Raw genomic sequence first — 12263 nt, forward strand, 5'->3', positions numbered from 1 at the left:
CTGAAAAGTGTTTCCAACCCCATTTCAAGTAAAACTTGCTAGAATGTGCCTGGCTGCTCTTCACTGAAAAGCTGGTTCTGCGTCAATTTTTGGCATACGTTTGCTCCTGCTGGGCCCTCCTATCATGAGAGACCTCTGGGCTGCATCTTTTGAGCCCAGTACTGAGCCTGAAAAGCGTTTCCAACCCCACTTACAAGTAAAACTTGCTAAAATGTGCCTGGCTGCTCTTCACTGAAAAACAGGTTCTGCGTTCATTTTTGGCATACGTTTGCTCCTGCTGGGTCAGCCGAGCGGGGAATTTCTACTTACCCACCTCCTATCATGAGAGACCTCAGGGCTGCATGTTTTGAGCCGAGTACTGAGTCTGAAAAGCTTTTCCAACCCCACTTACAAGTTAAACTTGCTAGAATGTGCCTGGCTGCTCTTCACTGAAAAGCTGGTTCTGCGTACATTTTTGGCATACGTTTGCTCCTGCTGGGTCAGCCGAGCGTCGAATTTCTACTTACCCACCTCCTATCATGAGAGACCTCAGGGCTGCATGTTTTGAGCCCAGTACTGAGCCTGAAAAGCGTTTCCAACCCCACTTACAAGAAAAAACTTGCTAGAATGTGCCTGGCTGCTCTTCACTGAAAATCTCATTCTGCGTACATTTTTGGCATATGTTTACTCCTGCCGGGTCAGCCGAGCAGTGAATTTCTACTTAACCACCTGCTATCTTGAGAGACCTCAGGGCTGCATCTTTTGAGCCCAGTACTGAGCCTGACAAGCGTTTCCAACCCCACTTACAAGTAAAACTTGCTAAAATTTGCCTGGCTGCTCTTCACTGAAAAGCTGGTTCTGCGTTCATTTTTGGCATACGTTTGCTCCTGCTGGGTCAGCCGAGCAGTGAATTTCTACGTAACCACCTGCTATCATGAGAGACCTCAGGGCAGCATGTTTTGAGCGCAGTACTGAGCCTGAAAAGCGTTTCCAACCCCACTTACAAGTAAACTTGCTAGAATGTCCCTGGCTGCTATTCACTGAAAAGCTCATTCTGCGTACATTTTTGGCATACGTTTGCTCCTGCCGGGTCAGCCGAGTGGCGAATTTCTACTTACCCACCTCCTATCATGAGAGAATTCAGGGCTGCATCTTTTGAGCCCAGTACTGAACCTGAAAAGCGTTTCCAACTCCACTTACAAGTAAAACTTGCTAAAATGTCCCTGGCTGCTCATCACTGAAAAGCTGGTTCTGCATACATTTTTGGCATATGTTTTCTCCTGCCGGGTCAGCCGAGCGGCAAATTTCTACTTACCCACCGGCTATCATGAGAGACCTCAGGGCTGCATGTTTTGAGCCCAGTACTGAGCCTGAAAAGTGTTTCCAGACCCACTTACATGTAAAACTTGCTAGAATGTGCCTGGCTGCTCTTCACTGAAAAGCTGATTCTGCGTACATTTTTGACATACGTTTGCTCCTGCTGGGTCAGCAAAGCGGCAAATTTCTATTTAACCTCCTGCTATCTTGAAAGACCTCAGGGCTGCATCTTTTGAGCCCAGTACTGAGCCTGAAAAGCGTTTCCAACCCCACTTACAAGTAAAACTTGCTAAAATGTCCCTGGTTGCCCATCACTGAAAAGCTTGTTATGCGTACATTTTTGGCATACGTTTTCTCCTGCTGGGTCAGCCGAGCGGCGAAATTCTACTTAACCACCTGCTATCTTGAGAGACCTCAGGGCTGCATCTTTTGAGCCCAGTACTGAGCTTGAAAAGCGTTTCCAACCCCACTTACAAGTAAAACTTGATAGAATGTGCCTGGCTGCTCTTCACTGAAAAGCTCATTCTGCGTACATTTTTGAAATACGTTTGCTCCTGCCGGGTCAGCCGAGCGGCGAATTTCTACTTAACCACCTGCTATCTTGAGAGACCTCAGGGCTGCATCTTTTGAGCCCAGTGCTGAGCCTGAAAAGCGTTTCCAACCCCACTTAACAGTAAAACTTCCTAAAATGTGCCTGGCTGCTCTTCACTGAAAAGCTGTTGCTGCATTCATTTTTGGCATACGTTTGCTCCTACCGGGTCAGCCGAACAACGAATTTCAACTTACCCACCTCCTATCATGAGAGACCTCAGGGCTGCATGTTTTGAGCCCAGTACTGAGCCTGAAAAGCAATTCCCACCCGATCTTACAAGTAAAACTTGCTAGAATCTGCCTGGCTGCTCTTCACTGAAAAGCTGGTTCTGCGTACATTTTTGGCATACGTTTTCTCCTGCTGGGTCAGCCGAGCAGCGAATTTCTACTTAACCACCTGCTATCATGAGAGACGTCAGGGTTGCATGTTTTAAGACAAGTACTGATCCTGAAAAGCATTTTCAACCCCACTTACAAGTAAAACTTGCTAGAATGTGCCTGGCTGCTCTTCACTGAAAATCTCATTCTGCGTACATTTTTGGCATAGGTTTTCTCCTGCCGGGTCAGCCGAGCTGTGAATTTCTACTTAACCACCTGCTATCTTGAGAGATCTCAGGGCTGCATCTTTTGAGCCCAGTACTGAGCCTGAAAAGCGTTTCCAACCCCACTTACAAGTAAAACCTGCTAAAATGTGCCTGGCTGCTCTTCACTGAAAAGATGGTTCTGCATTCATTTTTGGCATAGGTTTGCTCCTGCTCGGTCAGCCGAGCGTCGAATTTCTACTTACCCACCTCCTATCATGAGAGAATTCAGGACTGCATGTTTTGAGCCCAGTACTGAGCCTGAAAAGCATTTGCAACCCCACTTACAAGTAAAACTTGCTAGAATGTGCCTGGCTGCTCTTCACTGAAAAGCTGGTTCTGTGTACATTTTTGGCATACGTTTCCTCCTGCTGGGTCAGCCGAGCGTCGAATTTCTACTTACCCACCGGCTATCATGAGAGACCTCAGGGCTGCATCTTTTGAGCCCAGTACTGAGCCTGAAAGTCAATTCCAACCTCACTTACAGGTAAAACGTGCTTGAATGTCCCTGGCTGCTATTCATGAAAAGCTCATTCTGCGTACATTTTTGGCATACGTTTGCTCCTGCCGGGACAGCCGAGCGGCGAATTTCTACTTACCCACCTCCTGTCATGAGAGACCTCAGGGGTGCATGTTTTGAGCCCAGTACTGAGCCTGAAAAGCCTTTCCAACCCCACGTACAAGTAAAACTTGCTAGAAAGTGCCTGGCTGCTCTTCACTGAAAAGCTGGTTCTGCGTCGATTTTTGGCATACGTTTGCTCCTGCTGGGTCAGCCGAGCGGCGAATTTCTACTTACCCTCCTCCTAGCATGAGAGACCTCAGGGCTGCATGTTTTGAGCTCAGTACTGAGCCTAGAAAAGCTTTTCCAACCCCACTTACAAGTAAAATTTGCTAGAATATGCCTGGCTGCTCTTCACTGAAAAGCTAGTTCTGCGTACATTTTTAGGATACGTTTGCTCCTGCTGGGTCAGCCGAGCGGCGAATTTCTACTTAACCACCTGCTATCTTGAGAGACCTCAGGGCTGCATCTTTTGAGCCCAGTACTGAGCCTGAAAGGCGTTTCCAACCTCACTTGCAGTTAAAACGTGCTTGAATGTCCCTGGCTGCTATTCATGAAAAGCTCATTCTGCGTAAATTTTTGGCATACGTTTGCTCCTGCCGGGACAGCCGAGCGGCGAATTTCAACTTACCCACCTCCTGTCATGAGAGACCTCAGGGGTGCATGTTTTGAGCCCAGTACTGAGCCTGAAAAGCTTTTCCAACCCCACTTACAAGTAAAACTTCCTAGAATGTGCCTGGCTGCTCTTCACTGAAAAGCTGGTTCTGCGTACATTTTTGACATAAGTTTGCTCCTGCTGGGTCAGCCGAGCAGCGAATTTCTACTTAACCACCTGCTATCATGAGAGACGTCAGGGTTGCATGTTTTAAGACAAGTACTGAGCCTGAAAAGCATTTCTAACCCCACTTACAAGTAAAACTTGCTAAAATATGCCTGGCTGCTCTTCACTGAAAAGCTGGTTCTGTGTAAATTTTTGGCATACGTTTGCTCCTGCTGGGTCAGCCGAGCGGCGAAATTCTACTTAACCACCTGCTATCTTGAGAGACCTCAGGGCTGCATCTTCTGAGCCCAGTACTGAGCCTGAAAAGTGTTTCCAACCCCACTTACAAGTAAAACTTGCTAGAATGTGCCTGGCTGCTCTTCACTGAAAATCTTATTCTGCGTACATTTTTGGCATAGGTTTGTTCCTGCCGGGTCCCACCTGCTATCTTGAGAGATCTTAGGGCTGCATCTTTTGAGCCCAGTACTGAGCCTGAAAAGCGTTTCCAACCCCACTTACAAGTAAAACTTGCTAAAATGTGCCTGGCTGCTCTTCACTGAAAAGCTGTTGCTGCATTAATTTTTGGCATACGTTTGCTCCTACCGGGTCAGCCGAACAACGAATTTCAACTTACCCACCTCCTATCATGAGAGACCTCAGGGCTGCATGTTTTGAGCCCAGTACTGAGCCTGAAAAGCAGTTCCTACCCGATCTTACAAGTAAAACTTGCTAGAATCTGCCTGGCTGCTCTTCACTGAAAAGCTGGTTCTGCGTACATTTTTGGCATACGTTTGCTCCTGCTGGGTCAGCCGAGCAGCAAATTTCTACTTAACCACCTGCTATCATGAGAGACGTCAGGGTTGCATGTTTTAAGACAAGTACTGAGCCTGAAAAGCATTTTCAACCCCACTTACAAGTAAAACTTGCTAAAATATGCCTGGCTGCTCTTCACTGAAAAACTGGTTGTGTGTAAATTTTTGGCATACGTTTGCTCCTGCCGGGTCAGCCGAGCGGCGAAATTCTACTTAACCACCTGCTATCTTGAGAGACCTCAGGGCTGCATCTTTTGAGCCCAGTACTGAGCCTGAAAAGTGTTTCTAACCCCACTTACAAGTAAAACTTGCTAAAATGTGCCTGGCTGCTCTTCACTGAAAAGATGGTTCTGCATTCATTTTTGGCATACGTTTGCTCCTGCTGGGTCAGCCGAGCGTCGAATTTCTACTTACCCACCTCCTATCATGAGAGACCTCAGGGCTGCATCTTTTGAGCCCAGTACTGAGCCTGAAAAGCGTTTCCAACCCCACTTACAAGTAAAACTTGCTAAAATGTGCCTGGCTGCTCTTCACTGAAAAGATGGTTCTGCATTCATTTTTGGCATACGTTTGCTCCTGCTGGGTCAGCCGAGCGTCGAATTTCTACTTACCCACCTCCTATCATGAGAGACCTCAGGGCAGCATGTTTTGAGCGCAGTACTGAGCCTGAAAAGCGTTTCCAACCCCACTTACAAGTAAAACTTGATAGAATGTGCCTGGCTGCTCTTCACTGAAAAGCTCATTCGGCGTACATTTTTGGCATACGTTTGCTCCTGCCGGGTCAGCCGAGTGGCGAATTTCTTCTTAACCACCTGTTATCTTGAGAGACCTCAGAGCTGCATCTTTTGAGCCCAGTACTGAGCCTGAAAAGCGTTTCCAACCCCACTTAACAGTTAAACTTGCTAAAATGTGCCTGGCTGGTCTTCACTGAAAAGCTGGTTCTGCGTTCATTTTTGGCATACATTTGCTCCTGCTGGGTCAGCCGAGCGTCGAATTTCTACTTACCCACCTCTTATCATGAGAGAATTCAGGACTGCATGTTTTGAGCCCAGTACTGAGCCTGAAAAGCATTTCCAACCCCACTTACAAGTAAAACTTGCTAGAATGTGCCTGGCTGCTCTTTACTGAAAAGCTGGTTCTGCGTACATTTTTGGCATACGTTTCCTCCTGCTGGGTCAGCCGAGCGTCGAATTTCTACTTACCCACCGGCTATCATGAGAGACCTCAGAGCTGCATGTTTTGAGCCCAGTACTGAGCCTGAAAAGCGTTTCCAACCCCACTTACAAGTAAAACTTGCTAGAATGTGCCTGGCTGCCCTTCACTGAAAAGCTGGTTCTGCGTACATTTTTGGCATACGTTTGCTCCTGCTGGGTCAGCCGAGCGTCGAATTTCTACTTACCCACCTCCCATCATGAGAGACCTCAGGGCTGCATCTTTTGAGCCCAGTACTGAGCCTGAAAACGTTTCCAACCCCACTTACAAGTAAAACTTGCTAAAATGTGCCTGGCTGCTCTTCACTGAAAAGATGGTTCTGCATTCATTTTTGGCATACGTTTGCTCCTGCTGGGTCAGCCGAGCGTCGAATTTCTACTTACCCACCTCCTATCATGAGAGACCTCAGGGAGCGCAGTACTGAGCCTGAAAAGCGTTTCCAACCCCACTTACAAGTAAAACTTGATAGAATGTGCCTGGCTGCTCTTCACTGAAAAGCTCATTCGGCGTACATTTTTGGCATACGTTTGCTCCTGCCGGGTCAGCCGAGTGGCGAATTTCTTCTTAACCACCTGTTATCTTGAGAGACCTCAGAGCTGCATCTTTTGAGCCCAGTACTGAGCCTGAAAAGCGTTTCCAACCCCACTTAACAGTTAAACTTGCTAAAATGTGCCTGGCTGCTCTTCACTGAAAAGCTGGTTCTGCGTTCATTTTTGGCATACATTTGCTCCTGCTGGGTCAGCCGAGCGTCGAATTTCTACTTACCCACCTCTTATCATGAGAGAATTCAGGACTGCATGTTTTGAGCCCAGTACTGAGCCTGAAAAGCATTTCCAACCCCACTTACAAGTAAAACTTGCTAGAATGTGCCTGGCTGCTCTTTACTGAAAAGCTGGTTCTGCGTACATTTTTGGCATACGTTTCCTCCTGCTGGGTCAGCCGAGCGTCGAATTTCTACTTACCCACCGGCTATCATGAGAGACCTCAGAGCTGCATGTTTTGAGCCCAGTACTGAGCCTGAAAAGCGTTTCCAACCCCACTTACAAGTAAAACTTGCTAGAATGTGCCTGGCTGCCCTTCACTGAAAAGCTGGTTCTGCGTACATTTTTGGCATACGTTTGCTCCTGCTGGGTCAGCCGAGCGGCAAATTTCTACCTAACCACCTGCTATCATGAGAGACCACAGGACAGCATGTTGTGAGCCCGGTACTGAGCCTGAAAAGCGTTTTCAACCCCACTTACAAGTAAAACTTGCTAGAATGTGCCTGGTTGATCTTCACTAAAAAGCTGGTTCTGCATACATTTTTGGCAGTCGTTTGCTCCTGCTGGGTCAGCCGAGCGGCAAATTTCTACTTACCCACCTCCTATCATGAGAGACCTCAGGGCTGCATGTTTTGAGCACAGTACTGAGCCTGAAAAGCGTTTCCAACCCCACTTACAAGTAAAACTTGCTAGAATGTGCCTGGCTGCTCTTCACTGAAAAGCTGGTTCTGCGTACATTTTTGGCATACGTTTGCTCCTGCTGGGTCAGCCGAGTGGCGAATTTCTACTTTACCACCTATTATCTTGAAAGACCTCAGGGCTGCATCTTTTGAGCCCAGTACTGAGCCTGAAAAGCATTTCCAACCCCACTTACAAGTAAAACGTCTTAGAATGGCCCTGGCTGCTATTCATGAAAAGTTCATTCTGCTTACATTTTTGGCATACGTTTGCTCCTGCCTGGTAAGCCGAGCGGCAAATTTCTACATACCCACCTGCTATCATGAGAGACCTCAGGGCTGCATCTTTTGAGCCCAGTACTAAGCCTGAAAAGTGTTTCCAACCCCATTTCAAGTAAAACTTGCTAGAATGTGCCTGGCTGCTCTTCACTGAAAAGCTGGTTCTGCGTCAATTTTTGGCATACGTTTGCTCCTGCTGGGCCCTCCTATCATGAGAGACCTCTGGGCTGCATCTTTTGAGCCCAGTACTGAGCCTGAAAAGCGTTTCCAACCCCACTTACAAGTAAAACTTGCTAAAATGTGCCTGGCTGCTCTTCACTGAAAAACAGGTTCTGCGTTCATTTTTGGCATACGTTTGCTCCTGCTGGGTCAGCCGAGCGGGGAATTTCTACTTACCCACCTCCTATCATGAGAGACCTCAGGGCTGCATGTTTTGAGCCGAGTACTGAGTCTGAAAAGCTTTTCCAACCCCACTTACAAGTTAAACTTGCTAGAATGTGCCTGGCTGCTCTTCACTGAAAAGCTGGTTCTGCGTACATTTTTGGCATACGTTTGCTCCTGCTGGGTCAGCCGAGCGTCGAATTTCTACTTACCCACCTCCTATCATGAGAGACCTCAGGGCTGCATGTTTTGAGCCCAGTACTGAGCCTGAAAAGCGTTTCCAACCCCACTTACAAGAAAAAACTTGCTAGAATGTGCCTGGCTGCTCTTCACTGAAAATCTCATTCTGCGTACATTTTTGGCATATGTTTACTCCTGCCGGGTCAGCCGAGCAGTGAATTTCTACTTAACCACCTGCTATCTTGAGAGACCTCAGGGCTGCATCTTTTGAGCCCAGTACTGAGCCTGACAAGCGTTTCCAACCCCACTTACAAGTAAAACTTGCTAAAATTTGCCTGGCTGCTCTTCACTGAAAAGCTGGTTCTGCGTTCATTTTTGGCATACGTTTGCTCCTGCTGGGTCAGCCGAGCAGTGAATTTCTACGTAACCACCTGCTATCATGAGAGACCTCAGGGCAGCATGTTTTGAGCGCAGTACTGAGCCTGAAAAGCGTTTCCAACCCCACTTACAAGTAAACTTGCTAGAATGTCCCTGGCTGCTATTCACTGAAAAGCTCATTCTGCGTACATTTTTGGCATACGTTTGCTCCTGCCGGGTCAGCCGAGTGGCGAATTTCTACTTACCCACCTCCTATCATGAGAGAATTCAGGGCTGCATCTTTTGAGCCCAGTACTGAACCTGAAAAGCGTTTCCAACTCCACTTACAAGTAAAACTTGCTAAAATGTCCCTGGCTGCTCATCACTGAAAAGCTGGTTCTGCATACATTTTTGGCATATGTTTTCTCCTGCCGGGTCAGCCGAGCGGCAAATTTCTACTTACCCACCGGCTATCATGAGAGACCTCAGGGCTGCATGTTTTGAGCCCAGTACTGAGCCTGAAAAGTGTTTCCAGACCCACTTACATGTAAAACTTGCTAGAATGTGCCTGGCTGCTCTTCACTGAAAAGCTGATTCTGCGTACATTTTTGACATACGTTTGCTCCTGCTGGGTCAGCAAAGCGGCAAATTTCTATTTAACCTCCTGCTATCTTGAAAGACCTCAGGGCTGCATCTTTTGAGCCCAGTACTGAGCCTGAAAAGCGTTTCCAACCCCACTTACAAGTAAAACTTGCTAAAATGTCCCTGGTTGCCCATCACTGAAAAGCTGGTTATGCGTACATTTTTGGCATACGTTTTCTCCTGCTGGGTCAGCCGAGCGGCGAAATTCTACTTAACCACCTGCTATCTTGAGAGACCTCAGGGCTGCATCTTTTGAGCCCAGTACTGAGCTTGAAAAGCGTTTCCAACCCCACTTACAAGTAAAACTTGATAGAATGTGCCTGGCTGCTCTTCACTGAAAAGCTCATTCTGCGTACATTTTTGGAATACGTATGCTCCTGCCGGGTCAGCCGAGCGGCGAATTTCTACTTAACCACCTGCTATCTTGAGAGACCTCAGGGCTGCATCTTTTGAGCCCAGTGCTGAGCCTGAAAAGCGTTTCCAACCCCACTTAACAGTAAAACTTGCTAAAATGTGCCTGGCTGCTCTTCACTGAAAAGCTGTTGCTGCATTCATTTTTGGCATACGTTTGCTCCTACCGGGTCAGCCGAACAACGAATTTCAACTTACCCACCTCCTATCATGAGAGACCTCAGGGCTGCATGTTTTGAGCCCAGTACTGAGCCTGAAAAGCAGTTCCCACCCGAACTTACAAGTAAAACTTGCTAGAATCTGCCTGGCTGCTTTTCACTGAAAAGCTGGTTCTGCGTACATTTTTGGCATACGTTTTCTCCTGCTGGGTCAGCCGAGCAGCGAATTTCTACTTAACCACCTGCTATCATGAGAGACGTCAGGGTTGCATGTTTTAAGACAAGTACTGAGCCTGAAAAGCATTTTCAACCCCACTTACAAGTAAAACTTGCTAAAATATGCCTGGCTGCTCTTCACTGAAAAACTGGTTGTGTGTAAATTTTTGGCATACGTTTGCTCCTGTTGGGTCAGCCGAGCGGCGAAATTCTACTTAACCACCTGCTATCTTGAGAGACCTCAGGGCTGCATCTTTTGAGCCCAGTACTGAGCCTGAAAAGTGTTTCCAACCCCACTTACAAGTAAAACTTGCTAGAATGTGCCTGGCTGTTCTTCACTGAAAATCTCATTCTGCGTAGATTTTTGGCATAGGTTTGCTCCTGCCGGGTGTGCCGAGCTGTGAATTTCTACTTAACCACCTGCTATCTTGAGAGATCTCAGGGCTGCATCTTTTGAGCCCAGTACTGAGCCTGAAAAGCGTTTCCAACCCCACTTACAAGTAAAACTTGCTAAAATGTGCCTGGCTGCTCTTCACTGAAAAGATGGTTCTGCATTCATTTTTGGCATACGTTTGCTCCTGCTGGGTCAGCCGAGCGTCGAATTTCTACTTACCCACCTCCTATCATGAGAGAATTCAGGACTGCATGTTTTGAGCCCAGTACTGAGCCTGAAAAGCATTTCCAACCCCACTTACAAGTAAAACTTGCTAGAATGTGCCTGGCTGCTCTTCACTGAAAAGCTGGTTCTGCGTACATTTTTGGCATACGTTTCCTCCTGCTGGGTCAGCCGAGCGTCGAATTTCTACTTACCCACCGGCTATCATGAGAGACCTCAGAGCTGCATGTTTTGAGCCCAGTACTGAGCCTGAAAAGCGTTTCCAACCCCACATACAAGTAAAACTTGCTAGAATGTGCCTGGCTGCCCTTCACTGAAAAGCTGGTTCTGCGTACATTTTTGGCATACGTTTGCTCCTGCTGGGTCAGCCGAGCGGCGAATTTCTACCTAACCACCTGCTATCATGAGAGACCACAGGACTGCATGTTTTGAGCCCAGTACTGAGCCTGAAAAGCGTTTCCAACCCCACTTACAAGTAAAACTTGCTAGAATGTGCCTGGCTGATCTTCACTAAAAAGCTGGTTCTGCATACATTTTTGGCATACGTTTACACCTGCTGGGTCAGCCGAGCGGCAAATTTCTACTTACCCACCTCCTATCATGAGAGACCTCAGGGCTGCATGTTTTGAGCCCAGTACTGAGCCTGAAAAGCGTTTCTAACCCCACTTACAAGTAAAACTTGCTAGAATGTGCCTGGCTGCTCTTCACTGAAAAGCTGGTTCTGCGTACATTTTTGGCATACGTTTGCTCCTGCTGGGTCAGCCGAGTGGCGAATTTCTACTTAACCACCTATTATCTTGAGAGACCTCAGGGCTGCATCTTTTGAGCCCAGTACTGAGCCTGAAAAGCATTTCCAACCTCACTTACAAGTAAAACGTCTTAGAATGGCCCTGGCTGCTATTCATGAAAAGTTCATTCTGTGTACAATTTTAGCATACGTTTGCTCCTGCTTGGTCTGCCAAGCGTCGAATTTCTACTTACCCACCGGCTATCATGAGAGACCTCAGGGCTGCATGTTTTGAGCCCAGTACTGAACCTGAAAAGCGTTTCTAACCCCACTTACAAGTAAAACTTGCTAGAATGTGCCTGGCTGCTCTTCACTGAAAAGCTGGTTCTGCGTACATTTTTGGCATACGTTTGCTCCTGCTGGGTCAGCCGAGCACTGAATTTCTACTTAACCATCGGCTATCTTGAGAGACCTCAGGGCTGCATCTTTTGAGCCCAGTACTAAGCCTGAAAAGTGTTTCCAACCCCATTTCAAGTAAAACTTGCTAGAATGTGCCTGGCTGCTCTTCACTGAAAAGCTGGTTCTGCGTCAATTTTTGGCATACGTTTGCTCCTGCTAGGTCCTCCTATCATGAGAGACCTCAGGGCTTCATCTTTTGAGCCCAGTACTGAGCCTGAAAAGCGTTTCCAACCCCACTTACAAGTAAAACTTGCTAAAATGTGCCTGGCTGCTCTTCACTGAAAAACAGGTTCTGCGTTCATTTTTGGCATACGTTTGCTCCTGCTGGGTCAGCCGAGCGGGGAATTTCTACTTACCCACCTCCTATCATGAGAGACCTCAGGGCTGCATGTTTTGAGCCGAGTACTGAGCCTGAAAAGCTTTTCCAACCCCACTTACAAGTTAAACTTACTAGAATGTGCCTGGATGCTCTTCACTGAAAAGCTGGTTCTGCGTACATTTTTGGCATACGTTTGCTCCTGCTGGGTCAGCCGAGCGTCGAATTTCTACTTACCCACCTCCTATCATGAGAGACCTCAGAGCTGCATG

Source organism: Lissotriton helveticus, chromosome 8 (assembly GCF_964261635.1).
Source record: "Lissotriton helveticus chromosome 8, aLisHel1.1, whole genome shotgun sequence".
NCBI lineage: Eukaryota > Metazoa > Chordata > Amphibia > Caudata > Salamandridae > Lissotriton > Lissotriton helveticus.